Genomic DNA, 12,619 nt, shown 5'->3' with positions numbered 1-12,619 from the left:
CTGGGCTCAGAACCCCAGTTTCAGGTATGCAGCTTCATCTTTGAAGGACACGTAAGAGACTGGTAAGAGTGGCTGCCTTCAGAGAGGTGAATGAATGAGAAAGCATTCTTTTCCCTCTTTTCCCCTGTTGTAACTTGGATTTTGTGCCATTTGAATGTATTACCTATTCCCCCCAATTTATAAGGAGCAATTGTTCAATATTTCCTTAAAGATTGTTTCAAATGTACACAAAAATAGAATAGCTCTATGAGCTCTCATTTACCTGTCGCCTAGCCCATTCCCGTCATCTGGCTCTTACTTCCCTCCCATCCATCTCATAAACTGAGCCTTTGCAGAAGCAGAAATGCAGCTCTGCAAGCAACGCAAAGCCTGCTGTTGTTCAGTTGCTCAGTCATGCCCGACTCCCTGTGCCCGCACGGGCTGCAGCACGCCGCTCCCTCTGTCCCCCGCTGTCTCCTGAGCTCGCTTCAATTCGTGTCCATAAAGTCGGTGATGCCATCTAACTATCTCATCCTCTGCCTCCCCCTGCTCCTTTTGCCTTCAATATTTCTCAGCATCGGGGTCTTTTCCAATGAGTTGGCTCTTTGCATCAGGTGGCCAAAGTATTGGAGTTTCATCTTCAGCCTCGGTCCTTCCAATGATCATCCAGGACTGATCTCCTTTAGGATGGACTGGCTGGATCTCCTTGCAGTCCAAGGGACTCTCAAGAGTCTTCTCCAACACCATAGTTCAAAAGCATCAATTCTTCAGCGCTCAGCTTTCCTTATGGTCCAGCTCTTACATCCTTCCAAAGAGTGTCTTTTAATTTCATGGTTGCAGTCATGGTCTGTAGTGATTCAAATCCTACCTATTCCTTTTTTTCCCCCCTACCGATCCTTTTAATCAATCTCCAAACCTCCACTGTGAAGAAATGAAAGTGTTAGTCATTCAGTTGTGTCTGACTCTTTGAGACTCCATGAACTGTAGACCACCAGGCTCCTCTGACCTCAAAAGTTGGACATGACTTAGCACCTAACCAATAACAGCAAGCGCTTATATATATATATATATATATGTATATATATGTTTAGCTATTTGTCTTGATAGTGTTAACTACAAATTGGCACTTGCCAAGGGCATTTGCCATCTGCCTCTGTGGAGACTGAACCCTGTACTACAGCAGCTGTTGACCTTCGACAAGCCCTGAGGGAAGTTGAGTGTGGAGAATGAGGCACTCTGTGCTCCAAGGAAACTGCTGGAATAAGTCTTTAAAGAGATATTTTTAGGAACTGATTTCATGATCCCTATCTCTGCATCTCCTCATATCCAAAAAGCACTAAATCCCTTCATGGTGACATCAGCTCCTTGTGACTAGCAGAAAACCTTTTGTAAAACAAGCGCTTGATTACGCTGAACTTCCCCTTCACCAACATCATATCCGTTGACCTTCCCCACTGCCTCTTTGGCGTGGTTTCTCAGAGCTGTCTGAGGGGCTGTCTCCCAGGCTACAGTCCTCATTTTGCCCCAAATAAAACTTAACTCACACTCTCATGTTGTGCCCCTTTTTTTCAGTTGACGGCAGTTTCATGCTTCCTTTCTCCTCCTTTCAGATTTACTCACTATTGTTATTATTTTGTAAGTTTTATCATTGCGCTATATTGGAATTCATACATTGTACCATTTTTCCCACTGAAGTGGCTGCTCCGACTGCAGACCACAGGCTCTGAGCGTGTGGGCCTCCGGTAGTTACCGCCCGTGGGCTCCAGGGCACTGGCTCAGTGTTTGCGGTTTACGGGCATAGTTGCTCCGAGGCACGTGGGATCTTCCAAGACCGAGGATCGAGCCTGTGTCCCCTGCATTGGCAGGTGGATTCTTTACCACTGAGCCACCAGGGAAGCTTGGGAAACATTTTTTTTTTTTTTGCTAGTGAATATCTCATTTCTGCCTACATGTACGTTTATCAACATTTGCTGAACATTCCTTCTGAGATCATGCTCCCTTTAATTGCCTGTTAGTCTCTGAGAAATCATCTTTATTTTTACTGTTATTTGAGTACACATTGAAGTATATGACTCTATACTGATCTTCTTTTGAAGATCATTAACATTAAGGTGTTATTTCAGTTCCTTTCATTTTCACTGTTGCTGGTTGTTATTTTGGGGGTAAAACCAGTTCTTTTTCATCTTTCCCTTTGTTTTCCTTGCATCTCAATATAGCTGTTTGTGAATTTTTAATTTCTCCACACACCATGGTTTTCATCCTGTTTCTTAAAGCTGAGAATTCATAGATTTTATCAAATCTAAGAAATATTTGGCTGTAACCACTTCAATGTCTTCTCTCCTCCATTCTCTTCACTTTCTCCTTGGAATAAAATTAGAAGGTTATCAGATCTCATCTTGTTTCATATTATTTAACCTTTCTATTTATTTATCTATTTATTTCTTTTTTTATTTGTTTGTCTTTTTTTTTTTTTTTTTATGTTAACCTCCCTAATTGAGTATTCCATTTCTTTGTATAGCTGGGTTGGGAAAATATGTCAGCTCTAACTTCCATTTCTATGTTTTTTTCACCTATCTCTAACCTTTGATAGCTCATTAAATGAGTTTTTAGTTTTAATTTCTGTATTTTTTTATTTCTAATATTTCCAATAGTTTCCTTTAATAACCCGCCAGGACATGTTTGATAATCCATAATTCCGTGACCATGCTTTTAGTTCTACACTTACTTTTAAAAATATTTTAAATATACCTGTGATTCCGACAACTCTAGTGTCTTCAGCCCTTGACAGAAGAAAGAAAGTAAATTTTTAGGTATTTGAAAATGCCTGGGCTCTGTCTTCTGGTTCAGTTCAGTTCGGTGGCTCAGTTGTGTCCAACTCTTTGCGACCCCATGAATCGCAGCATGCCAGGCCTCCCTGTCCAACACCAACTCCCGGAGTTCACTCAGACTCACGTCCATCGAGTCAGTGATGCCATCCAGCCATCTCATCCTGCCCCCAATCCATCCTAGCATCAGAGTCTTTCGGAGTTTCAGCTTCAGCATCATTCCTTCCAAAGAAATCCCAGGGCTGATCTCCTTCAGAATGGACTGGTTGGATCTCCTTGCAGTCCAAGGGACCCTCAAGAGTCTTCTCCAACACCACAGTTCAAAAGCATCAACTCTTCAGCACTCAGCCTTCTTCACAGTCCAACTCTCACATCCATACATGACTACTGGAAAAACCATAGCCTTGGCTAGACGGACCTTAGTCGGCAAAGTAATGTCTCTGCTTTTGAATATGCTGTCTAGGTTGGTCATAACTTTCCTTCCAAGGAGTAAGCGTCTTTTAATTTCATGGCTGCAGTCACCATCTGCAGTGATTTTGGAGCCCCAAAAAATAAAATCTGACACTGTTTCCACTGTTTCCCATCTATTTCCCATGAAGTGATGGGACCGGATGCCATGATCTTCGTTTTCTGAATGTTGAACTTTAAGCCAACTTTTTCGCTCTCCTCTTTCACTTCCATCAAGAGGCTTTTTAGTTCCTCTTCACTTTCTGCCATAAGGGTGGTGTCATCTGCATATCTGAGGTTATTGATATTTCTCCCAGCAAGCTTGATTCCAGCTTGTGTTTCTTCCAGTCCAGTGTTTCTCATGATGTACTCTGCATAGAAGTTAAATAAGCAGGGTGACAATATACAGCGTTGACATACTCCTTTTCCTGTTTGGAACCAGTCTGTTGTTCCATGTCCAGTTCTAACTGTTGCTTCCTGACCTGCATACAGATTTCTCAAGAGGCAGGTGAGGTGGTCTGGTATTCCCATCTCTTTCAGAATTTTCCATAGTTTATTGTGATCCACACAGTCAAAGGCTTTGGCATAGTCAATAAAGCAGAAATAGATGTTTTTCTGGAACTCTCTTGCTTTTTCCATGATCCAGCGGATGTTGGCAATTTGATCTCTGGTTCCTCTACGTTTTCTAAAACCAGCTTGAACATCAGGGAGTTCAAGGTTCACGTCTGGATCTTAATCGTTTCCAGTCCTCATTTCTTTCCTTTAATTACTTTTGTATCAAAAAGTAGAATGAAATTACAAATGTACTTTTTGCAGAGTGTGTGTTTACTCATATTTGAACATATCTAACAAATTATTTGCTCTTGATATCATAAACAGTCTGGTTATAGCCTTTAATAAGCTTAGTTGTGTGTCAGTACTTATCTCAGATGAGCACATTGCTGACCTAAAACATAGTTAGACTCCTCTTATTAAGGTAGAAGAGGGGATGGAGGAGGGAGTGAGCCACTGGTGTAACGTCTGCCACCGTACTATTGAGTTGTCATTTTCTGTATGTGTGACAATTCCTCAAAAGTGTAGCATACCTGAGACGCCAAATTGCTAGAGGCCAGCGGCTGTAGTTGCAGCCATTTTATGTTCAACTGCAGGATGTTTCCCTCGGCCAGAAACGCACTAAGTCGTCTGAGAGTTCAAAGCATTCAGCAAGCAGTGGCAAGGCAGAGCCACCAGAAGCGGGCACCTGATTTCCTGACAAATACGGTAACGCCGTATTAGCTAGTGAAGCCACTTTCTGTGTTGCTGTATGGGTATATACGGCAACACAAATTGGAATAGAATGGAACCCATCGCCTGTTGGCAGAGTCACCCCAAAGGAATGGAGAGGACAGTAATCATCCCAGCTGGTTTAATACTGAATTGTTTCAGAATCAACTCATAATTAATTCCAAGTAAAAGTACTATGTACCCATTAAAATATGGCATGTTTGAAGAAATAAAGTATACTTGAAACCTTCAAAAAAAAAAAAAAGTGTAGCATACCTGAAACAAACATGTCACTGCTGAGATTTTCAAAGTATCTTCGAAACATACTTTTAAAAAATGTTTAAATTGAAGTATTATAAACATATTGAAAAATCTTTCATAACATTGATTAGTTCAGTGAATTTCCACAAACTATGTAATCACACCCTAGATTAAAAAATAAAGACAAAACTCAAAATACATGACTCGAACCCAGCACCCCAAAGTTCCTTCAGACCTCTTTCGCATTAGGCACCAGGGGGTCACCATTGTCAACTACTTGCAAATAAAGGAAATAGTAATTCCTTTTGTGTCAACTTCATTTGCTCTACATTTTGTGAAACTCACTCATATAATTATATTTTAAGGATCCTTCTTCCCTATGAAACTATAGCATACACTTGCTGAAATATGCTAGAACTGGTTCACACATTCTACTGTTAGGAGGATTTGGGTAGTTTATACCTTTGGGAAATTTAAGAATAATGCTGCTATGTACCTTCCTGTAAATGTCTTCTGGGAACATGTGTGTGCATTTCTGCTGTATTCTTTATTCCTCTGCCAGAAGAACCACTGGGACACAGTGATGCCTATGTTCATCCTCGGATACTGACTGAGAGTTTTTCCAAATGTAATGAGTGTACATCTAACCCTCACACTGGCCGTGGAAGAGCATCTGGTTGGTTTGGTTGCTGCCCAGCCTCACCCACAATTGGTATTTTCTGGAAATGTCATATCAGCCATTCTGGGAATGCACAAAAAGCACACTGAAATTTCAGATGCTTCCAGTCAGTTTGCAGATTCTGAGAGTTTGCAGGCAAGAAGGGCAACCTGATCAATCTCTGCCACTGCTGGGGCTTTTCCTTAGCATCTCGTCCAAAATAAAGAACTGGGAAGATGGTTTAGTGCTACTTGATATCACTGTCACCACAAGCCCTGCTGCTGCTGCTGCTGCTGCTAAGTTGCTTCAGTCGTGTCCGACTCTGTGCGACCCCATAGACGGCAGCCCACCAGGCTCCCCCGTCCCTGGGATTCTCCAGGCAAGAACACTGGAGTGGGTTGCCATTGCCTACTCCAATGCATGAAAGTGAAAAGTGAAAGTGAAGTCGCTCAGTCGTGTCTGACTCTTCCCGACCCCATGGACTGCAGCCTACCAGGCTCCTCCGTCCATGGGATTTTCCAGGCAAGAGTGCTGGAGTGGGGTGCCACTGCCTTCTCTGCACCACAAGCCCTAGAAATGCACAAATAGTGGGAGATACAAAACATGAGGACAAATAAGCACTCAGAGGAACACTGTCATCCAACACCCTTTTTGCATTCCCTCATATAGCTAAGTAAAAGCAGTGAGTGAGCAGGCCCATCAGTGTACTGAAAGTTCATCTACATCCTCTGAGTTCCCCCAGAGGACCAGTGAGCAGAGCAGGTACAGGGGGCCCATCTAATGCCAAGTTAAGATTGTCTTTGTCTGAGGCAGAAATGTTGCTTTCTTGATTTTTTTCTTAATCAGCCTTAATCTTGCACATCATAGAGTTAATTTACCGTTTCCTTGGAGGATTGGAAGGGTAGTCTCATGCCCACTGTTTCCTTCTTTCTTTTTATCGAAGTATAGTTGATTTACAGTGTTGTTTGTGTTAATTTCTGCTGTACAGCAAAGTGACTTAGTCATACACATATATATGCTTTTTTATATTCTTTTCCGTTTTGGTTTATACCAGGAGATTGGATATAGTTCCCTGTGCTCTACTCTAGGACCTGGTTTATTCATTCTAAATGTAACAATTTGAGTCTACTAACCCCAAAGTCCCTCTTCCCTTTTGTCAACTCCTCCCCCCATCTTTTGTCAACTGTTTCTGACTTAAGAGGCACTAAAATATGGGAGTATCAGGTTATAAACTGTTGGTAGGGGACCTTTCTCCAGCAGCGATTTTTCCTCTTCAATTAAGACTTTTGAAATTGGCAACCAGGACACATTTGAGACATGTCCTCCAGGAAACATTTATGTCTTTTGGTATTTGTAGGTGTCTGCTATTCTTGCTTATAGGTTTTCTTGTCTTGACCACTGTTTCTCATCTGATTCTCTAAAGTCAGAAGGAGAGCAAACTATCTGTGCGAACACAGTGTGACCTGATCCTCATGGTGCTTTCATTTCTGTAACTGCAGGTGGCCTCAAGAGAAAGCAAAAAACAAACAAACGAACTGTACATATTCTGGGTCAGTTACTTGCTGGGGGAAAAAATCCAGATGATAAGAAAGGTGGGTTTTTCCTTCTGGCTTTTCTCTAGAGAAGCGGCCCTATGCCAACTTTCTGGTGGAAGTGAGGATTGAGAGGAGGCAAAAGAAAATGATTTTCTAGGTAAAGAACTATGGCTGTGCTTCTGTAAGCTGCTGAATTCCCTTTAGATAGTACAGGTTTGTCATGGGGTCTGGGATACATCTTCATGTCATTTTGTGTGGTGTGTCTTTCCCCTAGATTACATCTCCCTTCCATAGCAAAACTGCAAGTGTCAACTTTTTCAGTAAAAATTCTGTCACCTGGGACTGGGTGGTCCAGTGGTTGGGAGTCTGCCTTATAATGCAGGGGATGTGGGTTTGATCCCAGGTCAGGGAACTAGGATCCCACATGCCGTGGAGCAACTAAGCCCGACAGCCACAACTGGGGAATCCGTGCCACCACAATGAAAGATCCCAAATCCACACAACAGCGATCCTGTGTGTGGCAGCTAAGACCCTACACAGCCAAATAAATAAACACATGGATATATAAAGTATTTTAAAAAATCCTGTTACCATCACCTCGTGGGTCTGAGTGCATCCTCTTTCCACCCTAGGTAGGTGTCTTGCAGTCCCATTATGACTGTAACCACTCAGAGTTACTATCAGACCCCAAAGCTAAGAATAAATTCTTCACAGGACTGTCCTTTCTTCAGACACCCAGTCACAATTCAGTGGTCCCCAGACTACTGGTACTTTCAAAAGACTGGAGATAAATTTAGGGGTCCCCATGACCCCCTCAAGTTTGATACTTTACTATTAATGATTCACAGAACTCAGGAAAGGGCTATACTTCTTACTGAAGTTTTATTTTATTATTTACTATTATGTATTTATTACATAGGATGAGGTCTGTGAGAGGATCCTGGAAGCACCCTCCAGCACATTCATGTATTCACCAAACAAAACCTCCACTGAGCTTTAGTGTCTCTAATTTTTACTGGGGTTTCATTATGTAGGCATAATTGACTAAAGCATTGCCCAAATGGTTGAAGTTGATCTCTGTCTGCCCTCCCCTCTCCTAGTCTTTGATCATGGCAAAAGATCATAGGATCTATGATCATACGATCATACCTGTCTGAGAATTGACATTTGCATGGCACCCCACTCCAGCACTCTTGCCTGGAAAATCCCATGGACGGAGGAGCCTGGTGGGCCGCAGTCCATGGGGTCGCTAAGAGTCAGACATGACTGAGCGACTTCACTTTCACTTTTCACTTTCATGCATTGGAGAGGGAAATGGCAACCCACTCCAGTGTTCTTGCCTGGAGAATCCCAGGGATGGGGGAGCCTGGTGGGCTGCCGTCTATGGGGTCGCACAGAGTCAGACACGACTGAAGCGACTTAGCAGCAGCAGCAGCAGCATAGTATTTATATAACAAAAACAGCAAGAGTACGAGCATGAATATAACATTTGGAGGAGCAAGTGTGGGGCACAGGTTTTTTGGCTCCAGTGTACTTCCTAATACATGTTGTCTATCAATACCATAATTATAATTTTACTAATAATACCAGTGTTCGACCATATTGCAAAATGGCAGATATAACCTGAAAAATAAAAGTCAAGAGATACTGACACATTACTAAAGTTCCTTTCAGTCATTCATAATTAGTTCAGCCCATCATCGTGGTGTATATCCAAGACGTCCCCACGGGCCAGGGTCACACAACCATGCAGACTTGCATTTGAGATTGTCAGTTTCCAAAAAAAGGAGCTATCTCAGCTATATATGCTTCACTCTTTCTGGCATCTGGAATAACTGAACTAAGGGCTTTTTTTTTTTTTGAAGAATACAAGATTTATTCCATTGCCTAATCCATATATTCATTCCTTTACCCTCAGTATTACTTCCCCTTCTCTCCTCGGATACAGAACTAATGTGCTATTTCTACACTAGACAATACAGGTGCATTTACTGTGAACCCCATTTTGACCAGAGGAAGTGAAAGCACAACTCACTCAATCAGGTCCTTAAGGATTCTGACATAAAAATATAAAGGTATCATTACAATTTCTTATCTAGAAACCATGTCTGATCCTGACAATTGTAGCTGCAACCCAATCCTGGAGCTACTGGGTCAGTAGGAAAAAAAAATTGAGGTGATGGGGGAAGAAAGAAACATATATAGACATACAATCATCTTTCCCCAGTGGGAAGAAGTGCATAGACAGGGACTTCTTGTGTGGTCCAGTGGTTGAGCATCTGCCTTCCAGTGCTGGGGACAGAGGTTTGATCCCTGGTCTGGGAACTAAGATCCCACATGCTGCAGGGCAACTAAGCCCACACACTACAACTACAGAGCCCTCAACTCTGAAGCCCATGAGCCACAGCTGGAGAAAGCTGTGCATGGCAATGAAGACCCAGTGCAGCCAAAACAATCAAAGAAACTTGGTAGTCATACCAGCAACCTCTCCCACAACCTCTTCCCAGATCCATCAGAAAAGCAGGAGGATCTATCTAGTAGGGACGCATCCTCAGCACCGGTCACGGTGAGTGTGAGCAAACACTTGTAAAGGTGAGTAAGCAAGCCTGTCATAACTATCTCCCTGAGTTTTGGGGCTTCCGAGTTGAAGCTAGTGGTAAAGAACTTACCTGCCAGTGCAGAATACATAAGAGATGCAGGTTTGATTCCTGGGTAAGGAAGATCCTTTGGCTGAGGGCACAACAACCCACTCTGGTGTCCTTGCCTGGAGAACTCCATGGACAGAGGATCCTGGCGGGTTGCAGTCCATAGTGTCGCAGAGTTGGACATGACTGAAGCAACTTAGCACGCATGCATGCCCCTTGTTTTAGAGAAATTAATGATCTAATTGCCTATCCCATTTCTCTATCAGATCACTATTCTGAGAATGAGTGTGTGTTCCTTGGTCTAAAAAAATCTAACTGGGTGTTCTAAATTGGTCCAGAACCTTCTGTTCTCATTCTTTTGTTGTACACTGAGCAACTTCCTTTACCAGCTGGTACTTATAGTCTGGTCCAAAGTCAGGGTCTATTCCCATCAGGATGCAAGGAGAGCCCCCTGGGACTCTGACATTGGTCCCATACCAGCTTTCCCCCTGGGGAATCTGCTCTGGGGCCACCTGCAGTTTCCATCACTGTTGTTGGCTGACAGAACAGCTCTTATTGGTATTTCGTGTCTCAAAGGATGCAAGAAGAAAACATGTAGCTTCATCCACTTCTGTTTTATTGCAGTCCTTGGGCCAAGATGGTCACCTCAAGCAAGCACACTGATATATCCACTCGTCTATTCCAATCAATCCTTAACAAAAGGGTTTTTCTGATGGGCATTGAGACACCCGCCTTTAAAACACTCTTCAAATTTCCACAGTGATTTCCATAAGGCTACATCCTGTTCGGGTATCCTTCTTTTTTAAAGATGTATATTTTTAAAATATCTATTTATTTATTTGCCTGCACTGGGTCTTTGTTGCCGCATGCAGGATCTTTTTAGTTGCTGCAAGCAAACTCTTAGCTGCAGCATGTGGGATCTAGTTCCCTGACCAGTGATCGAACCTGGGCCCCCTGCATTGGGAGTGTGGAGTCTAAGCCACCAGGGAAGTCCATGAGCATCCTTCTGATAGGACTGTTTTCCAGTACTCTCATGCCTGACTATATTGGCCTGGCTCTAGGTCACATCCCATTAGTAAAAAACAGGGGCAAACACCATTCAGTTTAGCCTGCTAATTTATTTTTACTTTCTTTGATCAACATGACAGTCTTCCAAACAGAACACACTCTGTTCACCTTAGAATTGCCATCCAAAAGCTAAGCAGCTCTCTGCTGGTCAATCAAGAGCTGTTTATAGTGTGCTGTCCAAGTGGCAGTGGATTCAGGCAGCCCCTCATGTGGTTCTCAAGTCAGTCTTAAAGGAAAAGATCGTACTTGCTCACAAGTGTGCTAACTCTTTACATTTCCCTTGCAGCATCTGGGCATTGTCCTTCATATTACAGTGTCTCTCTGTGATCTCTCAAGATGTTATGGATAGTTCAGGTTTCAACTATTTTATATCAGTTGTAGGGCAGAGTCAATAAATATCTGATTCATGTTATACCTCCTCCTCAAATGGAAATTCTTTAGTCTAAGATGCCAAGAATTGTTGCAGGGGTGTGGGTGGAGGCCCAGAGGATTTTGCCATAATCCCCAGTCTGCACTCTATACAGCCTCCTTTATGGACCAGCTCTCACATGTGTACATGACTACTGGAAAAACCATAGCTTTGACTATACTTAACATGGTTGGCAAAGTGAGTCTCTTCTTTTTAATATGCTGTCTAGGTTTGTCATAGCTTTTCTTTCAAGGAGCGCCTTTTAATTTCATGGTGGCAGTCACCATCTGCAGTGATTTTGTGTGTTAGTTGCTCATTTGTGTCCAAGTCTTTGCAACCCCATGGACTGTAGCCCACTAGCTCCTCTGTTTATAGGATTTTCCAGGCAAGAACACTGGAGTCAGTTGCCATGCCCTTCTTCAGGGGATCTTCCTGACCCAGGTCTCCTTTACTGCAGGCAGATTCTTTACCATCTGAGCCACCAGGGAAGCCCTGCTGTGATTTTGGAGCCTGAGAAAATAGAATCTGTCACTGTTTCCATCGTTTCCCCAGCTATTTGCCATGAAGTGATGGGACTGGATGCCATTATCTTAGTTTTTTGAATGCTGAATTTTAAGCCACCTTTTTTCACTCACCTTTCCCCTTGCTCAAGAGGCTCTTTAGTTCCTCTTCACCTTCTTCCCTGAGAGTGGTATCACCTGCATATCTGAGGTTGTTGATATTTCTCCTGGCAATCTTGATTCCAGCTTGTGATTCATCCAGCCTGGTATTTCTCATGATGTACTCTGCATATAAGTTAAATAAGCAGGGTGACAATATACAATATTGATGTACTCCTTTCCCAATTTTGAACACACCCTTTGTTCCATGTCCTGTTCTAACTGTTGCTTCTTCACCTGCATACAGGCTTCTTAGGAGACAGGTAAGGTGGTCTGGTACACCCATCTCTTTAAGAATTTTCATTAGCACTTCCAATTAGTACTCTTGAAGGGTAGATTTCTGTGCCTTTGTTTTATCCTAGCAGGGAGGGGAAACATTCTCTAGTTAGACACAATAACTATCTCCATAATACCTTCAAATGAAGCAGACACAGCCACCTCACACAGAGCCTGAATAAACGTTTCAAATTTTATCCCCAAATTTCGCCTTAATTCTACCAACTCTTGTATTTCTACATTTTTCAATTTAATTGTAGGCTCTGTTAGGATTTTCCCAACAGATTTTAGTAGCTCAGAGTTTATGAGGTTCCCTTATCAAGGAGTCTGAGAAACTTCTCCACTCCCTCATCATTTCAAAACTCAGAAGCATAAGGCTTTATGTCCCAGCAAAGGGTTGAGCCAAGATATCCTGGCTCTTTTGTCAACCTTTAGTTTGATAAATCTGCTGACAATTGCCCCAGTTGATTCCAGGTTAATCAACTGGAATCTTTGGAAACTGGAATCAACTGGAATCTTTGGAAACTGGAATCAACTGTAATCTGTGCCCTCTGGTTTTTAAAATTCCTCCAAACTGGGTTAAGTAGAATGGAC

At 42.6% G+C, this 12,619-nt stretch overlaps 1 pseudogene; it reads left to right on the top strand.

Annotated features, from left to right (window-relative positions):
- The first annotated feature begins 4,344 nt into the window (after positions 1-4,344).
- LOC120854054 lies at positions 4,345-4,779 on the top strand (annotated as a pseudogene).
- The last annotated feature ends 7,840 nt before the right edge of the window (positions 4,780-12,619 follow it).

This window comes from Oryx dammah, unplaced genomic scaffold, assembly GCF_014754425.2.
Source record: "Oryx dammah isolate SB20612 unplaced genomic scaffold, SCBI_Odam_1.1 HiC_scaffold_27, whole genome shotgun sequence".
Classification (NCBI taxonomy): Eukaryota; Metazoa; Chordata; class Mammalia; order Artiodactyla; family Bovidae; genus Oryx; species Oryx dammah.
The sequence above is the reverse complement of the archived record's forward strand: the minus strand, read 5'-3'. Positions and strand labels throughout refer to the sequence as shown.